Here is a 20738-nt window from a genome sequence, read left to right as displayed (position 1 = left end):
CTTGCAAGTTCAACAGGCACGCCCTGCGTCCACCAGCCCCCCCGTCCCACCTTCCCTGGAGCAAATATTAAGAGAGACTTTACTCCCAGCTAATCCAATCCATACACACTCCAAATCACGCACAGCGTGAGGTGAACTTTATTCCACCGGTTTATTCTAATAAACAAATAAGATTCACTTATACCTGTTTTCACTGCGCACAAAGCAACAACAACTAAGCAGGAGAGATTTACATATAGATAGAAAAGCATTTATAAAAGCACACTTGTATATAATAGCTTGAGGCTGTGTTGTCAGTCATCAAGCTGATCAAAAAGCAGCTACAATGCAACACTGATAAATCTTGGAGCGCGTCTGCGTATCTGTCCTTCAACGACAGCAGAAAGGGAAAAAAAAGGAGGTGAGATAAAGGAAGAGGAATCAAGGGGAGAGAAGAAGAGCATCTAAATATAGAGAGGCTTGCGTTTTGGACTCAAAGAAGAGACAGTGAAGTGTGAGGGAGAATGAAGATGGGATGCAAGGAAAGGAATGGGATGAACGTGGAAGAAAAGGGAAGCAAGCGCAAGACAGAAAGACTAGTTCAGTGGACTTCTGGAGAACAGGGCACAGGCATGGTGGAGCTCAATAATCTGCTCAGTGTATTACTTCAGGTGCTCATCAATGCATAGAGTCAATACTGAAGGTCTGGCCTTTGTATAGGCTCTTCAACAGTTCCAACAAACTGTCCACGGTTCTTAATATGCTGAGTGGAACCCAGCGGCAATCAGCAAAGATGCAAAATCATTAAAGGTCTTTGTCTCTATTGTCTCTATGCTGTGGCCTGATTGGCTATTTTGATTGGGACCAGTCCTGCAATTTTTTGCTAGATATTGTAAATCTGCAGCATCTTGCAGAAATATGTATCCCCTCTTGGAATCTGTCTTATTAAATACACAAACTACAATGAACATTAAAATTTAATGTACATTGTTAGAGCAACAGAAAGTAACGCAAAAATTGTTAAAGAAAATACTACATGACTCTTTTTTTATCTAAATAGTGTGGTGTGCATTGTGTTCAGTCCCTACTAGCCTGACACCTCTAAAAGAAAATCTAGTGACACCATTTGTCTACGGAAGTCATTCAAATACAGAGAGAGTACAGCATAACTGCAAACCTAGAAAAACATAGTTATCATCTTGAAAGGTTGGGTAAAGACAGACAACAAAAGGGTCCATGGCAACTCTGGAGGAGCTCCAGTGTTATAGAGATCAGGTGGGACAAGGTACTAATAGGACAACTGTTAGTCATGCAGTCCAGAAATTTAGTCTATATGGAGAAGAAAGAAAGAAGAAAGACATAAGTAGTTCTGTCTATAGTTTTTAATAAGCCATGTAGTAGTACTGCAGATGTGTGGAAGAAGGTTTTTGTGTTTACATGTAATCAAAACTTAGCTTTTTGGACAACATGCAGGATACTATGTCACTATCCAAATGATGAAACATGGTGGCAGCATCATGTTCTTGAAATGCTTTTCTTTAGGAGGTACTCGCAAGAGTTGGTAGGAAAATGTAGTTAAACATCCATGGGGCAATACTGCAAGGAAACCTGCTAGAGGAAGCAGTTTGCCTTCCTTTCAGCAGGACATAGGTGGAAACCTTTTACATAAAAACATATTTCTTTCTTAGATTGTCCTTGTCAAACTACAGGGGTAAATCAACTTTGGAATCTGCAGTGAGACTTTAAAAATTTTGCTTACAGACATTTCCAACGAATCTCACTTCGGAAAGAAGAATGTGCAAAAACGTTCTACAAAGATGCTAGTATCACTAGCGCTACTTCTACGATTCTAAGTTTGCCAAAGAATTAAAATACGACCATTCATAATTTTCTTTCCACTTTTCAGTTCTATGCTTTCACATAAAATCCCAGCAAAATATATTGAGATTTGTGATTGTTATATGACAAAATACAGAAAAATACTTTTACAAGATAATGTACATGAAAAGAGCTGCATTAAGACTACACAGCAAAGTATCTTGTGCTAAAACAAAATTCCTTGAAAGTAACTGTGTGTCCACAGTTACATGCACATTTGCATGTCTGCCTTAGCCGGACAGCTCCAGGCTACTTTTCTGACTGTGACTGACGAAGAGCAAGCTTTGATCGGACAAATGCCAAACCTGGATCCACGGGGGGGTTTTAAGATCTTCTTTTTTTCACCTTTTTGTCACCTCAGTACCTATCCACCTATTTTCCACATCTGTCAATCTGCCTCTTACTCTGGCAGCGTTTATTTAAATGCGCTTTGACGTTTGACTGTCACCTGTTGACTAGCATTAGTGACTGCCATGGCTTGCAGGCTTTTTGAGCAATTACTGCTCCACCCACTCCCCTGCCAATCACTAAAAAACCTTCACAAGTACACATACAGAAAATCTTACACTTCCCATCCCTAAAGACAACTCCCAATGACAAAACATGATTTTTAAGAAATCCTACATTCCCCACATTGTGAGGCATCATTAGCTGTCCTGTAAAAAAAAAAACAATCATCTACTACTGGCCTTTTTGTGACAGACACCAGGGCACACAGCAACACAACCCTGAGATGGAAGACAGGATGGAACAGGGGGGTGAAAAAGAGAAAGTAAAACATAGAGGGCACAGGAAAGAGGCAGTAAGAGACAAAGGCAGGCAGAATGACAATGAGTGAAAGAGGAAGAGTTGGGTGGGAGAAAAACGGAAAGAGGAGAGGACAAGAGGTGACAAGCACGCTCTCTCTTCCCTGTGAAAACATACAGAGAAGAAGGAGAGCAAAAAGACAGTGATAAAATACTTTCATTCATGTGCATGTGTGAATGAATGTATGTACTCATGCACGTGGGAGTGTGCGTGCGCGCCCTTGTGCGTCTGTGTGTGTACACATGTAGAGTTGAAGAGAAGTGCCACAGGACCGTTGGGGAAATTTGCCCCTTGCCATTGAAAAGGGGATGTGAACCTACTCACTTCTGTTCCCACTTGGATCTCCTGGGTTTTTTTTAAGGAACTAAACTGAAAAAATAAGCTTCTCAAACACCTAGTAACAAGCTCTCAATTATCACTGAAGACATATTTTATTTCAGTTATTCAGTTTTAAGAAGTGAAACTACTATATTACGTAGATTAACTACAGAACGAGTTGTTTTAAAATGTTTCAAGATGATTTTTGTTCTGATCATTATGGCTTGCAATTGATAAAAAAACCTATAATTCAGATTCTCTTAAAATTAAAATAGTACACTAGACCAGTAAAAGACGTCGTTATGGTCTACCAAATCATAAGGAAACTTACTGATTTAAGAGTTTTAGCAGGTGGACAATCACTGACCCCCTACACAAGGAGGGCAAGGCACAAAAGCTAATTGTTCTGTATACATATATATTAATGGAAAGTTAAGTGTAAGGAAAAAGTGTGTTTGTAATAGACAAATAAGCAACATAGATAACCACAGACTTGAACGGGATGTGAAGAAAAGCCTATTCAAGAAAATCACAGTGGATATTAAGGAGCCACTGCATAGAAAGGTACTGATGTAGCAAGAGGGAGACGACAGACAAACAACAGATATGAGCTAAAGGTCACAATCAAAGCAACATAGAGTTCCTGCTTTTTCTTCTTTTTAATGTGTTAAAAATGTGTTTAGAAATTGCTTTGGGTTTATATCAAATGAACATAGATATCTTTACTACCTCATTACCCAAAGGTTGATTACTTCCATGATATGCTGCACTGATGCAGTAAATCATGCAAAAAAGAGCCACAACCAAGTAATTTGCTCATAGTGCACACCACACTATGAGCAAGATTTTCTATTGTTTTTTACATAATATTCACATTTTTAGAGCATCTGAACAATAGCCATACCCTATACTTATCAAAATGAACAGAGGTTAACACTTGAAGTATATGAATGTGTTTAATAAATCTATATGATTTTACTTTACTGAAGAGAATCCCCCCAAAAAATAATCTTTTTGTTTATTCTAATTTCTCAAGATTCACAGGAACAGTCCTATTGAAACACACTCTAAATAAACTTCCTCGAAGTAACATGTTTGAACTGAACAGACTGCAACAGCAAGACATTTTCTTTTCTTTTTTGGGGGGGTGAGGGGAAGGTTGCACCGGTTGTTAGCCACTACTTTAACAGGATGTATAAATATGAGCCGTAGGGTCAAGGGGAAGGATAAAAATGAGAAAGGGAGCAGAGAGAAGGTAAAAATGAGAAAAAAGGAGTAGAGGAAGGGTAAAATGAGAAATGGAGTAGGGGAGGCCACAGGAGGCACCTGGCCCACTTAGAGCGGAGGAGGGGGTGGAGAAGAAGGAGAGGAAGATTAAGGAGTAGAAGGGAAAAAAGAAAAGGAGGCGGAGGAGATATACCAAGTCAAAGTAAAGGATGACGAGGCCTAGAGAAAAATTAAAAAAGAAAAGCAAATGAAACTGAATGGAGGGGTTAGGGTGAAGGAAAAGGTAAGAAGAAAAAATACGTGAATGGTGAAGGCAAAAGCAGAATAAAAGGTAAAATAACAGAAACACAGAGAGACAGGGAGAGATGGGGTGGGGGCTGGAAAAAAAAAGGTGGCCTTGTGACGCCGAGGAGGGAGGTGGTGTGTGCGTGAGCGGCAGAGAGAATGCGTGTCTCTCTGTGCGTGTGGGTGTCTCGAATCATGACGAAAAACTAACACCTCTCCCAAAGTATGAATAACCGACCACAACAGGCCAACGTAAGTTCAGTCTCTTCTCCCGGTACGCTTGAGCAGCCTGCCCATACCACTAATATCCCACTAATACCACCCACAGTCCTCACTCCACCTCACATCAATGAATATTTCATGTCCTGATGGCACTTTTAAAGCAAAAAACTAATTAGCAAATCCAAGTTGATCTGGCATTAGTCATATCAGGCCAATTAAAAGCCCAGTCCTACTGTACATGTTAATGGCAGCGAAGTGGAATAATTGTATGTTGAGCAGGGGAGAGAATGTTAAACAGGCCTTGTTAGCAGCACTTTAGCACTCTAGCCTGAGTCCATGGCTGGATTACAAAACTCTACAAAGCGGACTAATGTTCAGCACACACACACACACGCACGCACACACGCACAGACACACACATCTTTAAAAACTCTATCCATTAATTAGTGTGCCACCATCATTTCCATGAGGTCAGCTCTGATACTTATGGCTAAAGAAGAGAACTAGTTCCAGGGAAAATTATGGTTTTATGCTTCTGTATCAATATTAAACAGGGATCCAAATATTGGCAGAGGATGGCAGGTCAGATGTTACGCACTGTTAAAAGGAGAAAGCCCCCCTCTGCTACACTGGGGGTCTCTGTGGTCAGACTAGAGGCGATATTTGTGGTGTATTTGATTCGGTTAAAGGTGCGCGTATGAGCTCCCTTCGCGCCGCGTGTGTGTTTTTGTAAAGCGGGGAGTTTAGATTGAGACAGACAGCGCTGACACACACAGACTAAACTGTGCTGCACAAAGGAGCGACACAATAACAAGGGACGGAGATCTTTTTGGAGTAGATGTCTGTTTCATCAAACCCCAGGCCCCCTGCCTACTTCTCCTGCCTCCCTCTGCCTCCCCAGTCTCGTTCCCTCACCTGGGCTTTGATATGGAAATCTCTCAACAGCCAGAGCCCGAGGCCAGTTGACTGTTTCTAAAGATGTATTTGCTCAAAGACGTTCAATTTCTCATCAAATGCTCCCACTGCGTGCATGAAAGGCAAACTTGTTCCCTAGGAAAATAACAACTAACAATCTGGTACTCTCTCCAAACCACACACTTCAACCAAGAAGCCCAAACTCTCAACTTCTTAGCAGCTCATATTAATTTCGCTAAAAGGCAGGTGACATTTGTGCAAAGTGCAAAGCTGAGGAGTCTCGTCATATTACTGGTGGAGTTTTTAAATAGAGCTCTTTCCCACCGGTTTACTTCTCTTTTCCTGTCAGATAATTACATCGCATTAAAAGACTTCTAACTAGCATGTCTCCAACTCTGAGTCAAACAGAGAGACATTTTCAGCAGTTTAATGGCACGAAAATGTTTTAAAATTAGGTAGAAATGAAATGAATATACAGGAGAAAGAAAAATGAGTCTGAGAGGATTAAATGGTTCAAGAAGTCAAATCTTCTGAACAGCAGTAAACAGTCCCGGTACGGGAGAGTGATGATATCAGTAGTTGATGTGTAAAATAGTGTGAATCATAGTTTTTCTCATCAGTCTGATCTTTCAAGTACTTTTGTTTGTTGTTTTCTTTTCACAACAGGGGAAAAAAACAGTAACTATGGGCTTTTGTTTGGAAGTCTTACTTCTTCTTTTCGCTAACACTAGTAAACCAAAACCTCCTCCACTGCTCAGGAGGCTTGGTGAGCTTTTTCAGTAAACAAGTGTGATTAAATTTGTTGGCGAAGATGGTGACGGCAAAAATCTAAAGGGTAAACCCCCTCCCATCTTTAAAAGATTTTGTTTTAACTTGTACTTTTTTTTGTCTTTCCAAAGAAATTAACATAAGACTGTGAAGTTTTGCATCCATTTCTCACTTTCATTTTTCTTAATCCATCAGCTGCTCCTTATTAACAGCTGTTATGTGAAGTACATAAATATGGTAGTCATATTCATGATTACAGGGGGGTCCAGTGTAATCACATATACTGGTGCCCCGTACTTGTGGGGATTAGGCAACACGATATCTAAAATCTGCAAATAATTCAGACCTCATCAAAAAATGCTAATAAAAGATGCACATTTTAATAGTTCAAACACAAAATATACTATATCAGTGGAAACTGTCTTAGCACTACACAAAAATTAACATCTACACTCTTCCTTATTTCCACAGGGAACAGCCAATCAGTGGCAAGGAAAATAAATGGCACTCCTGGATTGGCTGCTTTGCAAAGGCCAGTCAGTATTGTGTCAAGCGGAATGGTGCCTAAATAAGAGTGAATGTCCTTTTTATGTTAAATATTATCCACCAGTGACGCAACTGTATTTACTTAATGACTTTAAAAGCTACTTTGAATTAACTGTCAAAACAAAGGTATGAAATGAAGCCCTTTCACTACAAGGTTTACCTCAAAATTCAGCTATGATAGGACGAAAAATGCAAAATTAGTGAAGGATTAAAATGACCAGCACACATAGGTCACATTACAACAACATATGAGCAAAAAACCCGCTGTCATCACTTTGAGTTTTACAAATTTGTTTGAAAAAAATAGACAGTTGTAAAGTATCTCTAATTGGCTCATGATGACAATTAGCTTTGCATTGATTACAAGAAGATAGGATAGCAGTTGGGGGAAAAAAATATCCCTGCTCTACATTCCTTAAGAAAAACACACACCCTGTGAAAAATACACAAAGTTAAATCCCACGTCTGTTTTCTGAGGAATGCGCAATCGAAAAGGTGTTTTGCAATATCAACAACTCCTCAAATAAGATAAGAAAGGCAACAATAAAAAAAAACACTCCTTTTCAATTATTCTCTTTCACTTTTGATTTTTATCAGCAGCAAAATCACATGTTTGAGTGTGGAATTTGAAAAAGAAAATGGAGCTGAAAAATCACATTTTAATGCAAAACGTGAGGACAAAACAAGAAAGGGACAGAGGAGCAGGATTATTATTGTCACTCTCATTATTTTGTATAGATGAGTACAGGAATAAAAACACACACATACACAAAACGCTATGAAATATTCATTCAAAGGGAAGCGGGTGGTGGAGAATATCTGCAGATGTGGCCTGCAGAAGAAGGGGAGGGGGCTGCTTAAAGACTCACCTGCTCTCTCTGCTGGGGGAGGATGAGCATGTCAGATAGGTGAACACACACACACACACACATCCCCCACATCATCCATGTAACCCTATGGCGATTAGTAACACCTGTATTCAGCACTGCACAATGAGCTATAGCAGCAGTTAAGCCTGGGGAGTTATTGGGCAGGTGGGGGATGGACAACGTTTAGACCCGGGGGTTAAAATGTATTGCGAAACAAATACCTGGAACGCAACGGAGAAACGGAGTTGTTAGAAAGCTCCAGAGGGAGGCGGTGTGTCTTGTAAGATGAGTGTAAATGGTTCATTTTGCAGAGTGTTAGCCAAACAGGTGTTCTCATTAACAAGTGAGCCCTGAGGGGTGATCCAGATGAGAGAGCCGACAGAAACACAGAGGTGAACACGGGTTGTTTATTGGAAAAAAAAAAAAAGGGGGGGGAGGAAGGGCTTTGTAGAGCTTGTTTTATTTTGTGGATTAGATAAAGTGTCTTAAAAAAGTTAATACGCCTCAAACAGTGTGTTTTCTTGGGATATTCTGTGTGATGAACGGTTGTATAATGCAGAACTTTGATTAAAAAAAGAAAACAGCAAGTAACAAGTTTTCCTCCAGTGTTGCTCTGTATTTAACACATTCATCCCATCAACTATGACCCTGTCCCTACTAAGGGCAACACTCATTCAGCATGATACTGTCACCACCGTACTTCACCATAAATAGGGTGTATTCAAAGTACTTTTTACAATAGCAAAAAAGTTACATTTTCGTTTCATCTAACTTGTGACTAACAGTGAATCGTGTTTCTTCAGAGAACAATGGTTTTCTCCTTTCAGTTCTTCAAAAAAAAAAAAAAAAAAAGGGTCCAACCTAAGAAGTGAGATTAAATTAATCATGGGTAGCCTAAATTTGCTAATTGGATAAATCATATTTTATTTTGGCATATCAGGGAGGTGAATACAAATGCGCAACACACATATTAGATTTTAACTTGTAGAAACTGCTGAAAACGAAATCATTTTCTTTTCACTGCACAATTATGTGGTGCGAATGCTTTTGCAGTGCACTGTATTTGCTGGATTGAGACACACGCGTGCAGCGGGGGCGCTGCAAGCCCCGGGTTTGCGTGGCTGAAGGCTAAAGCCAACTAACCTGCAACCACACAGTTCAGCTTACAACCTGCATGGGATCACTGAGCACCACCTACACATCAACAAGCTCACACCCTCACACAGTGAGAGACAGGTGTCGAGCTTCAAGCCTGTCCACCACTGAAACCAAGCCCCTACTTTTCATTTCCTCAGTGCCTTTGCTTTACCGTCATCACGCTACCGCTGCTTCCCACAAGCTTCATAACGTCAACTGATAAAGTCCAGCACATCTACTCCTCGACGCTTTCAGGAAACACAGCATGCAACTTTGGCTTTGGCAATACAAAAAGAGATCAGAGCGATTTCAACCAGCGAACATCGCTTAATCAACTCCAAAAGTCCATTCATGATGGATAAGACAAGAGCAGAACGCTTCCATTCCTGCTCTGCAATCCCACGAGCACACGTGCAGCTAATTTCCCCCCCCCACCATCTTTTGGCCGATCTCGCCTACACTCCTCCTCCACTCATCCTTGAAGCTGTTGTCTTGGTCTGTGTTGCATTTTTTTATTTTTTTTCTATGTGGAACACACAGATGGAGGTGCAGACGCAGATGCACACACATACCCCACTGTTCTCCTCTAAAAAGACAGCACTACATGACCCCACCTGGGAGAGCAACCTCCAAGGAGCAGAAAGGGAGTGGATGGGGGGGAGAGGGCGGGCAGAGCCAAAGAAACAAAGCACTCTGAAAGATGTTAGGTCTTTAAGTTGACAGCGTGCCATGAGAGTTTAGTTGTTCTAATGCTATTTGGATTCTAAGCATTAAAAGCAGATAATTGAGCTTTATCCTGCTCATGACGACACACACGCACATACACACTCTCAAAGGGACATGCACAAGGAAACAAGCCGATGGTAATTGAATAACAGAATAAAGGACTTTGGAGGGTTTATCATATCAAGTGCCAACCCTTAACTCAGTAGTTGGAAGGACAAAACAACCAGACAAATCCACAGAGGGCTAAGACAATTTGGAAAAATGGCTTGATGGTCTCCTAATCCCGGAGATCTAGTTAGCAACTGTCCAACAAAAGGAAAAGGCCTATATCTTACAGCTGTATACTAGTTGCGGCTGCCAAAAGAGTGCACGTTAAACCGAGGCAGAAAAAACAGCTCAGTGGGAGCGGACAAATGCTTCAGAATAACTGGAAATCTATTTACAGCACAGGGGAGATAAAAACTTCTCAGTGTTTTAAGCTCAAGTATACACTGTGTTCAAAATCCATCCATACATTAAGCTCCATAAAAATATAATTTAAAAAGAGTTTAGATAATAAATAAATAAATAAATAAATAAAAAAGGTGGCACCACATGTGTGGTTTTCAATTCTCACTCTTCTAGAGTGAGACTCAAGCTTTTCCTTTATTTTCCACACAGTGTCTTCTCTGATTCTCACTCTGAACACAGTGGCTATATCTTTCTGTAACAGGTAGGTCTCCCCATCTATGAACCATCTTTTTTTATCACAAGGTGTCCAACCTAATAGCAAAAAGCTCAATTTAACACAATGGACAATGAAGGAAAGTTGCCTTTTGCAAATAACAGAAGAACCCTAAATGTTAGGTTGTAAAACTCCTAATTAATAAAGCGTGTTTTGTCAGGATTATGTTAATCTGTGGATTAACAAGGTGTACAACTGCTTTTTAAAGTAGTTTTATGTTTCTTTTGGTATGTTTGAAACTTCCATGCCCGTGTAAGATATGACAAGAATCAAATCTTTCCAAAAAGAAGAGAGCAGAGATCTTTTGTCCATTGACTGGCATAAATTAAAAAAAAAGATAAAATCTTCTTGGTACTCCACTCCTCTGATGCTTAAGGTTATGACTTCTTTCATAAATCCTGAAGAGAAAAAGATTGTGATTCCACACGACTATCAGGAGGGTAAAAAATGTAGTTATCTCTAGATTTCTTTTTATGATCAGATTTTTTCATTTAATAAAGTAAACTTACTGAAGCTTAGTAATAAAACATATACTTCCATAGTGAGCTTTCACAAAAACATAGTCCTAACAGTGGGCTAAAGATAACACTGCTAGTTCTGCAGTTATGTGAAACACACAGAAAGTAAATATTTTTACTGCCGTTCTACCAAATTCATAAATGCCTTTGTAAGGGACTTTGACCATAAAAGTAAGACAAATTAAACTGAAAATAGCCATTATCACTTTCCTTATGTCCTTTGTGACGTTACTAGAGGTGTGTGTGCGTGTGTGAGTGCGTGTGTGTGTGTGCGTGTGTAGGTGGGTGCGTGCGTGTGTGTGTGTGTGCGTGTGCGTGTGTGTGTGTGTGTGTGAAAGCTTGCTTTTAAGACAGGGTACTTAATAATGATTGAATACCAATTTCTGCAAAATAGGCCAACAAATGTATAATAACCCCATCTTGTTGCATATGGGCAAACTATAAAATGAGTTTGATTGATTTCATCCATATGTCAAGCAAATAGTTTTAAAAATAAAAAGAGGCATTTCTCACAGAAAACTTTTTCATAGTTACTCCCAGCTCCGCTCAAAACTTGGCAGCCCTGCTGCGATTAATCTGTCGCCTCCTTATACATTATGGTGAGCATCCACCTGACTGTGGTTAAGTCAGTGCATGACAGCCAGGCGCACTCTGACGTCCATATGCACAGCTTTTCAAACGAAGTGGGGTTGTTCCCCTGCTGTCACATGGTAGAAAATGGAGGAAGACGGAACTGACCGGTTAGATAAGACAGACTTTCGCAGGAGACGCTTTCAGAAACAAAAAAAACAAAAACAAAAACATTTGCCGCGGGTGCTATTCAACTCTCATCTAGGATCAGATAATGATCCTACTCAAATGCTTCTACCTTCTCAGATGAATAAAAATAAATCGCGCGACAGCTCTATATATACAAAATAAAAAAGCCTCCCTTCATCTTTGTGTCTTGTCTGATAAGTATAAGGGGCTTGTCGTTGACGCAGCAAAATAGAAAAAAAAAAACCCAGCTGGAGAAATCCCCCTTTCTGGGGTTAATCGCGGTGAAAAGGGAGGAAGGTTCAACCCCCCTCTGTCTTTCAGACGCAAAGCGCTTTCATTCTGAATCCCCCCCAGGCGTCTATCGAGCATCCCCCGTTTTCTTCTGTGGTACGATCACGATCATGTGTGCACGACAAGTTTGTCTCCCAACCCCTTTCTCAGCAAATGTGGAAAGCAAAAGTTTGCAAAGATCCCCCCACTGGTTCTATCAAACACGTCCAGCTTTCTATGACAGTAAGCATAAACGTGTCTCAAAAAGATTATTGATGTTTTATAACTCACATTTGCAAATTCAAATAGACATTTAATTTAAAACAGTTTGCTATCTTAAATCAGTTTACTAAACGTGTGGGCTGAAGCAGTCTGCGATCAATAATTTGAAACAATCCAGCCAAAAAGCTTGGACAGCTTCTCCAAAATATCAACACGCGCAGTAAGGCAGCTGGCTGTCACGTATGGAACAGGTAGGCGTACTTTAAGACTGCCGCCTGCTCGATAACCCGTCTGCGTTACTGTCGAAATATTCACTCAAGCTCTTCATTAACATGATTCTAATGGCAACGTGGAATAAAAAAACAAAAATAAAAAAAATCAGATAGGCCTTTGTAAGAGTAGCCACAGTAGCCAGGAGTTGTATTGTGTCATGTCTCCAACCTGTGCGCAGCGGCAGCAGCAACTATATCAGCTGTAGACGCGGCGGCTCCGAGAGGCAGAAAACTAATTGTTGACATGACAGGAGGGAGGGTGGGGGGAAACCTCACGGTGTCTGGATGAAATTTCCACTCCGGATGATGGCCCGTTGATGGGCAGCGTGGCTCCTGGTGGTGGCTATAGGTAGGAAGTCAGACATACCTGTTACCCCATGGGGTCTGGGGTGGCCGCCGTGTCGGTCCTTCGGAGTCCAATCTGCTCTGACAGCCTGAGGGAAGAAAGCTGGGGATGTCCAACGCGCCGGGTGCCGTCCCTCCTCTTCTCTGTGCGCTTTTTGTTAAGTGTTATTCCCCGATTTCTCCAACTCCCCTCTCCTCTTCCTCCACCAGCCCCTTGTTCTTTCTCTCTTTCCCTCCCCTGCTTTTCCGTGTCTTGGTATCAGGAGCCTCCCCCTCCTCTCCCTCCTCCTTCTCTCTCTCTCCTCCTCTGTGCATGTCTATCTCTCTCTTTCTTTCTCCCTCAATCTCTCTCGATCTCACCCCCATCACACACACACGCACACACGCACGCACGCAACCCCCCCCCCCCCACACACACACACACACAAACACACACACACCCCTTCTCTTAGAGTCAGGAAATGAGACAACGTAAACCCACACATCATGCGTAGACTGGGATATATCATTTCATCTCAGATAAGAAGCTCTCATATCAGACCAGAATATGACACAACAGCAATAATAATAATAATAATAATAATAATAATAATAATAATAATAATAATAATAATAATAATAATAATAATAATAATAATAATAATAACTGAATCTTGAATGTCTTTTCCAATTTCTGCATCTGTTGCCATAGGACTCCTTAATGACCAGTTCTGTACTGTAACTTGCCCCCTCTTGTGGCAGTAATTGGAAAACACTTTCAATAGGAAAAAAAGTGACAGTGGCTGGAAAACACCTCTTAGGCCATGTCATGTGCAACACACAAGCCATTTAAAAAAATAAAAATAAAATCTTTGCCAGAAGTTCTGGGGTAATTCCACTTTGGCCTCACCCTTTCCTTTGAACAGAGAAGGATTTTTTTCAATGTATGTTTCTATGTTTGGGGGCTTTGGCACATACGTAAGTGATTCCTGTGTGACTTTTACACTTCCTGTTGTTATTGTTCGATATGAGGCTCTTCTCAGAGAGTGAGAGTCAACATGAACCTAAATGATCACATTTCTAATGGTGGAGGTAAACAGATCAAACTCTTTCACTTAACTACAGCACTTCTTTCACGTGCACACTCTATAATCACTTTCTTTCTTGGTTACACACATTGATGGTACTAGGTCTTATTCTGAACTGCCGTCTTCATCTGTCTGTGAAGAAAATCTCCTGTGTCACCACCTCCCATATGGAGTACAGTGAATTTACTGTCATGTTCCAGAAACTAGTTAGAGATGATTTGATCAATGTGACACCATGCATTATCCTGCTGGAAGTAGTCATCAGAAAAGGGGTACACTGTGGTCATAAAGACAAGGACAAGGTCAGTAATAATTCTTATTGAGGCTGTGGCATTTTAATGATACACAGTTGCTGTTAAGAGGTCCAAAGAGTGCCAAGAAGCTATGTCCCACAGCATTACATTCCCACAACCAGCCTGAATCACTGACAGAAGGCTGAATGGACCCTCTATCAGTGGAATTAAGCACTTTGATGTTGTTTAATTCTTACCCTACTTTTCAAATGTCTCAGTTGAAATTGAGACTCAGTAAGCCAGACAACATTTTTCTACTACTTGTGTGATTTTGTAAAGCTAATTTTGTAGAACATATTGGCCTAAAAATGTTAATTTTCCTATTAACTAAAGAAAATTGCTGTTTGTAAAAGTTACTGGAGTTATTGTTGCATTTCTATAATCTTGAACCAGTCTCCTCATTCTCTTATGATGTCTGACGTTGACAACACATTCATCTATACGACGGCCGGTTATTGTATATTTTATCTTTTTTTTTAGAGCATTCTCTGTAAACCTGAGTGAATGTTTCGTGTGATAACTCCAGTAGATAAGAAGCTTTGGAAAGAATCAGACCTGTCTATGTTGACACCAACAACCATGTCCTGTTTAAAGTCACATAAATCTTCTCTCTTCCCCATTCTGATGCTCAGCTGGAACTCCAGCAACAGCCCATGTACACAGTCAATTGAACTAACTTAAGGTTACTAGTGTTTATATAAATATATATATATATATACCTGACAAGAACTGACAAGAAAATTGTAGCAACCTTGAAAACAGTTAAGTATAGCGTAAAAATCAAAATTCAGACGCAGTTTCAAGTCAAGATATTTACGAAAGAATTGCAAACATTGTTGCACCAACCACATATAAATTAGTTAAAAAATGTTTAAATTAGACTGTGTAAAAGTTGTGGTATAAATTGCCACATTAACCAATTGAACAAACTTAATGTTACTAGTGTTTAGGTCTTTACAGAGTTGAGATCACATAATTCATCACAGCTCATAATTAACAGTTTTTTCAGACTGTGCTAACTTTTAATTTACTCCTGAAGGCTAAAGCGAAGTCATAACAGCTTTAGCTGTAGGAGTTGGTTTGTGTCTCAGAGTCAGTGCATACAGTGAACTTGGTGTGTTAATGGGTCCAGTAATGAGGAACTGTGGACAAGCTTGTTTCTTGGGAAATAAGAATATATGTGCTGTAACCAGGAATCGTTGGAGGTTTGAGGAAGTGGGAAACATTTATGGGGAAGAAACCGGGTGGCACTTTAGAACATGTACTATGTGTGTCTCTTTTGCGTGTGGGTGTTTACTGTGTGTGTGTGTGGGGGGGGGAAGACAGTGATGTGTAGCCTGACACAGCAGGGGGTTGAGCTCTGCCTCTATTAGGCTGGGTTGTTGGCAGCCGAGGGGCAGATAACAGAGAGTGTCAGGCCATGTGGATTACGGCTGCCGGGCTGCAGTGCCCCTCTCTCATTCATACACACACAAGCCCACTTCCAAGCAGGGTCTGCAAACACAATCCCTCCCTGAAACAAGCTGCTTTACTCAAAGCTGCGGTCCCTTGTGCCAACAGGGCTTTCCAATCCACCTGACACGAAAAGCATGACCCTAGTGCCTCCTCCTCTATGCCACTCCTCCCTGACTGTCGCGCTCTCCCACTCTGCCAGCTCAAGGATGGGTTTAGGCAACATTAGACCACTTACACATGTATTTTCCCCCAGGAACACCCATTGTAGAAATCCACACCGAGAACCAGGGTGAAGAAAAAAAGAAAACTGGATTTTTGTATTAGAGTGCTTTGACCCTGCATGTGTGTGGTGTTTAAGCTCAGGAGCAACATGTGGGTGTGGTGTGGATCTTACTGTACAATTCTAGTTCGACATTTACCAAAACTTCTCTGGAGCAGAAACAATTATTTGATTTACGCTTGTCATCCTAAAGCCGTTTCCCATTTCCCCCTGCTTTTTGAAATGCGTAAACTTACTTATTTGGGGGATAGTGAGTAATTGTATTTCACTTAGAAAGGTGCTGGTTTGATTCTGGCGTCCTCCTTTACTACGTAGCGATATGCCCTTAGGCAAGGCACTTAGCGCCAAGTTACCCCTGGTTCCGCATTCTGTCTATGAATGTGTCTGTGTGTGTTTGAGAGAGCGTCTGGGTGAATGCGTCTCCAGTGTAAAGTGGTTTGAGTGGTGAGTATGACTGGAAACGTTACATTTAATAATTATCCAAGGAAGTGCTCACAATAAGGGATAGTACTACTGAATAAAACCAGGCTTTAACAACATTTATGTGCATAATAATTCTCATTAGATTCAATTATTGGAGAAATACTTACTGATTAACATTATTCAATAAATTAGTTTTTATTTCATGTACTTTAGTTTTATGTTATTGCTGGCATATTAGCTGTCATAAAATAGCAGGATACATTTTTAGTACCTTTACGTGTTTCACATAAAACAAACTTAATTAAAAAAGAGTTTAATATATAACTAAAGGACATAAAGTTACATTTGAAATGTAAAATCCAAAATAGTGACTTCAGATTGGCATTTAGTACATTTTGTAGCACTAGTTTCCTTCAAATGTCAATTCATGGTCCAAAACAAACAGGTCAAATTTACAGACAGCAATATGTAATAATAATATATTATGAAATACATTAGTCAAGTTATGAAAGAAGTTACTTTGGTCACTCAAGACCAAAATGTTTGGTCTATCTGCAAAATGTGGGTTTTGTCAATAGGCTGCCAGAAATATATGCTAATCTTAGTCCTTTGCAAAGGAGGTTCCTCAGTTTGCAAAGGAACGTCCTTTGCAAACTTTTTTTCTAAAAAAAGTGGCTGCTAAGTCATCAAGCACTTGGTTAGTTTCAGATATGGAAATGTTCATTCGTTAAAGAATGACTCAAGAATGTTGTAACTTCACATTATGTTTGTCAATCCAGTGAGAGCTGTCAAATAATTTTCTTGCATGCTGGCATCGAAGAGTCACCAGCTGTAGTCAGTCATGTTCACGGACAGGAAGCTAAAAGGCTCTTGGTAAGTTGACAGACATTTTGGAAATTTTGCTGAGTGAATAATTTGAGTGGGTGTCTGAATGTTTTTGGAGCTAATATGTAAACATTCAACCATATGCTCATTTCAGAAAATCATCAGCATATAAAACTTTGTTTTATTTCTCGCTAAAACTTCAGTTGCAGCTGTGGCTGAATTGTGTTTGTTTTGAGGGAGAGGGGTGATGGAGTCAGACTGGATTGTTGTCTTTTTAAAGAAATCTCTTGTATTTGCTGTGTTTGCTTGAATTTGAATTTTAAATAAGGAAACAGGGCCGAAAGAAGTATAATGAACAGAACAAAAATAACAAAAAAAAAAAAAAAAAAATTGCTGTTTTAGTGAAAACTCCACGACAGTGGGAGGATTATTAACAAACTTTTAAGAAACTTTGTCTTGCCACACACAAACAGAGCAATTTTAAAGACTGAATTAAGCAAGAAATGTACAAGTGTCGTGAAACATAAAATAGGGTATTTTCAAAGCCCCATCCACAATTCTCCACTATCAATTTAGCAAGGAGAACAGCTGTGTGCGGCTTGTGCCATCCCAGGCCTGCTTGTATAGACAGAGAAGCCTCCGGCTGGATGAGCACTATCTCTACCAGGTGCAGGCGGAGGATGGGGGAAGGCTTCACAAAGGAGCATTTGGCACAAGGTGAGAGGCATCAACATGTGTGAAGGTGCAGCTCAGTGATACTCAAATCAGTATTGAAGAACGACAAGGCTTTTTATAAAGAGCCCTCCCTCCAGGAGAAGGAGACCAAATAAAGGGTCCTGGAACAAAGTTCACTCGAAGTAGGAGTTAGGAAAGGAAGGATGCAAAAGAGTGAGAGGAAAGGGAGGAAAGGGAGGAGAATAATATAATTTCACCAAGACAATGCAAATGAATGAAGGTGCATTGAAGAATGACACCGGGAAAAGCAGAATGAATGGAGGTTATTGGATTTAAGGGCTGTATAATCATCTGGAGGATACAGAGAATGTGTTTGTGCTCGCTGCCCACACATTCTGTTCCTGTGTGAAGGCAACGTGCAGAAAGGGAAGGTGGAGGGGGGGCGACTGGAGCTGTTCACACCACTACTTGTCCTTGTGTCACCCACAGGACTTTGTGTCCTCCCCAGACCTGCAGGTCTTTACATCTACTTTATATATTTATATACGATATAGAGGAGCCTCTGGACATGGCTGCAGAGGTGTTCTTTGATAGGAATTACTTCTTGCTGACCTCTATGCATCCATCGGCATATGCGGATGCCAAAGAAGAGTCTTTAAGATAGTTAAGGGCAGAGAAAGTAAAATAGGAAGAGTTATTTTGGTAGATTTACCTCCTGGCTGCTTCAGTCTAACCCTCCGTTTCTCTTTACTTCAGGGGAATTCAGATCTTTGCTGTTTATCATATTCAGCTTTTCTGTTTTATGAATTCTACATTAAGCTGCCCTCTCTCCATCTGCATCTTGCCATCTCTCTCCGTCTCCATGTCTACCCTCTTGATCCCTTCCTGCACTCTTCTATCCCCTCCAAATCTCATTTACTCCACTGGAAGTAGCAGGAGAAGAAAAAACTGAGAGACAGAGAGAGATAGAGAAACAGAAAGAGAGAGAGAGAGGGAGGAGGAGGAGTACAAAACGACCTTCTCTTCCCCGAAGCAAGAACATCTTCTTATTGTGGAGGTCACCGTCTCAGTTCAGCCCCACGCTCTGAACACTACTCTGCTTGTTTTAATGATGCACAGAGCGGAGGGAGAAGGAGGGAGGAAGAGATCCAGATAGGCAAACTAACATAGTATCAGAGAAGAAGAGAAAAGGGAAAAGAAAAGAAGGGGGGGTGCATGAAGACAGGAGGTTTGGGCTATTTTCTTCCACCACTCACCCCCCACGCTCCCCATCTTCTCCTACCTTCCCTCCCCCTCTTCAAGCTCAGGAAGTATACCTCTCTTTCCACATTCATCTTGAAAGGTCCTTCTAAGCTGTCTAACCTCTCAGCAATATTATATATATTGTTGCTCGCCTCAACCCACACTGAAACCTGGGTTGCTATGCTACAATAATATGACCTCTCGTCTTTTCTCCTCCACTACGTTTCCTTTTGCTCTGCTTCCTCTCGTTTTACACGGGAGGCAGGGGAAGGGGTTAACAGCAGCATCCCCCTTTCAGTGTCTCCTCCATCAGGATTGTGTGCCTCTTTAATGGCCTTCTTCAGCTTTGTCCCACTGCTTGATTTGACCCTGCTGACCTTCAATGGTCACGACCCCCATTCCACACCACAACAACTGTCTGTCTATGTATCTATCTATCCACGCTCCCTTCCTACCATGGTTAACCTCTCCTTATTCTTCCTTCCTAGTTTCCCTTATTTTTTTTCCTGTCCATACATCTTTCCATCCCTTGGTCTTCATTCCATGTTCCATCCATTTGTCCCTCTCTTCAGCTGTACATCTATTGTATTTTCATTCTCTGTATAGATGGTTCAATTGATCTTGCATCCTCAGATCTTTCCATTTCTTGTTGCTCCAATATCTGTCTTCTGTTCTCTTCTTTATGTATTTATTCCATATTTTTCTATCAGTTCTTATAATATGTTTTCATCAGTCAAGGATTTCATGTCTTTTATACATTTCTCTAAGGCATTGGGAGTATCTTTATCTTCCCTTTCTTCATCTGATTGACTTATCTATCTATCTATCTATCTATCTATCTATCTATCTATCTATCTATCTATCTATCTATCTATCTATCTATCTATCTATCTATCTATCTATCTATCTATCTATCTATCTATCTATCTATCTATCTATCTATCTATCTATCTATCTATCTATCTATCTATCTATCTATCTATCTATCTATCTATCTATCTATCTATCTATCTATCTGTCTGTCTAATCAATTGGGCTTAATCAATTCAATTTAAATTAAAGCCATTTTTAATATGCACATTCTGAATTATGATGAAGTTTTCTTTTTTGAGAAAACAGAAACCTGCGGCACATTTCTCAATACAGTTAGTTCTTTTATACCACACTGATACTGTCGATGGATACAGACACGCTTTGGTGAAAACTGCTGTTCCTGAAATACTCAACCCAATTCATAACGCAAAGCCAAAATTCTTCGTTACATCATCCATCTCCAATCCCTTCCTCCTCCTCCTCCTCCTCCTCCTCCTCTTTTGCTCCCTCTGCCATCCTCTTCTTTCTTATCTCTGCTGGCCCCGTCTCATGGGGGTCGTTCGTTTTTGTCATAATCACCTTGGAGATTGGGGACCGGTGCCCATGGCAGAGCTAAGCTGAGCTGAGGAGAGGAGGTGGAAGGAGAATGAGGGAGAGAGAAACAGAGAGAGAGGGAGAGAGAAAAAAGAGGAGGGGGTGTCAAGATGAGCAGTGGAGGACAGTGTTGCAGGGGGGCTGGTGGTGGTGGTGGAAGGGGTGACGGCTTGTCGGGCTCAACCCCAGCTAATGTGAGGGGACAGCCTTGGCTTTGCCTTAACCGTGCTTGCACCGTCGGTGCCAGGCAGAGCAGGGAACAGAGAATAGACGAATGAAATGCT

General features: G+C 40.7%; 1 protein-coding gene across 3 annotated transcripts in view; it reads right to left on the bottom strand.

Moving 5' to 3' along the window:
- Positions 1 to 13104, bottom strand: part of zbtb46 (zinc finger and BTB domain containing 46) — a 90467-nt gene extending 77363 nt beyond the window's left edge. The window contains exon 1 of one of the 3 annotated variants that reach the window (XM_044114794.1): positions 12810 to 13104. The gene's annotated coding sequence lies outside the window, so the exon portion shown is untranslated. The remainder of the gene's footprint in view (positions 1 to 12809) is intronic. The other 2 variants (XM_044114812.1, XM_044114819.1) reach the window with 2 other exon arrangements.
- Between the last annotated feature and the right edge of the window lie 7634 nt (positions 13105 to 20738).

Source organism: Gambusia affinis, linkage group LG01 (assembly GCF_019740435.1).
Source record: "Gambusia affinis linkage group LG01, SWU_Gaff_1.0, whole genome shotgun sequence".
NCBI classification, from domain to species: Eukaryota; Metazoa; Chordata; class Actinopteri; order Cyprinodontiformes; family Poeciliidae; genus Gambusia; species Gambusia affinis.
The sequence above is the reverse complement of the archived record's forward strand: the minus strand, read 5'-3'. Positions and strand labels throughout refer to the sequence as shown.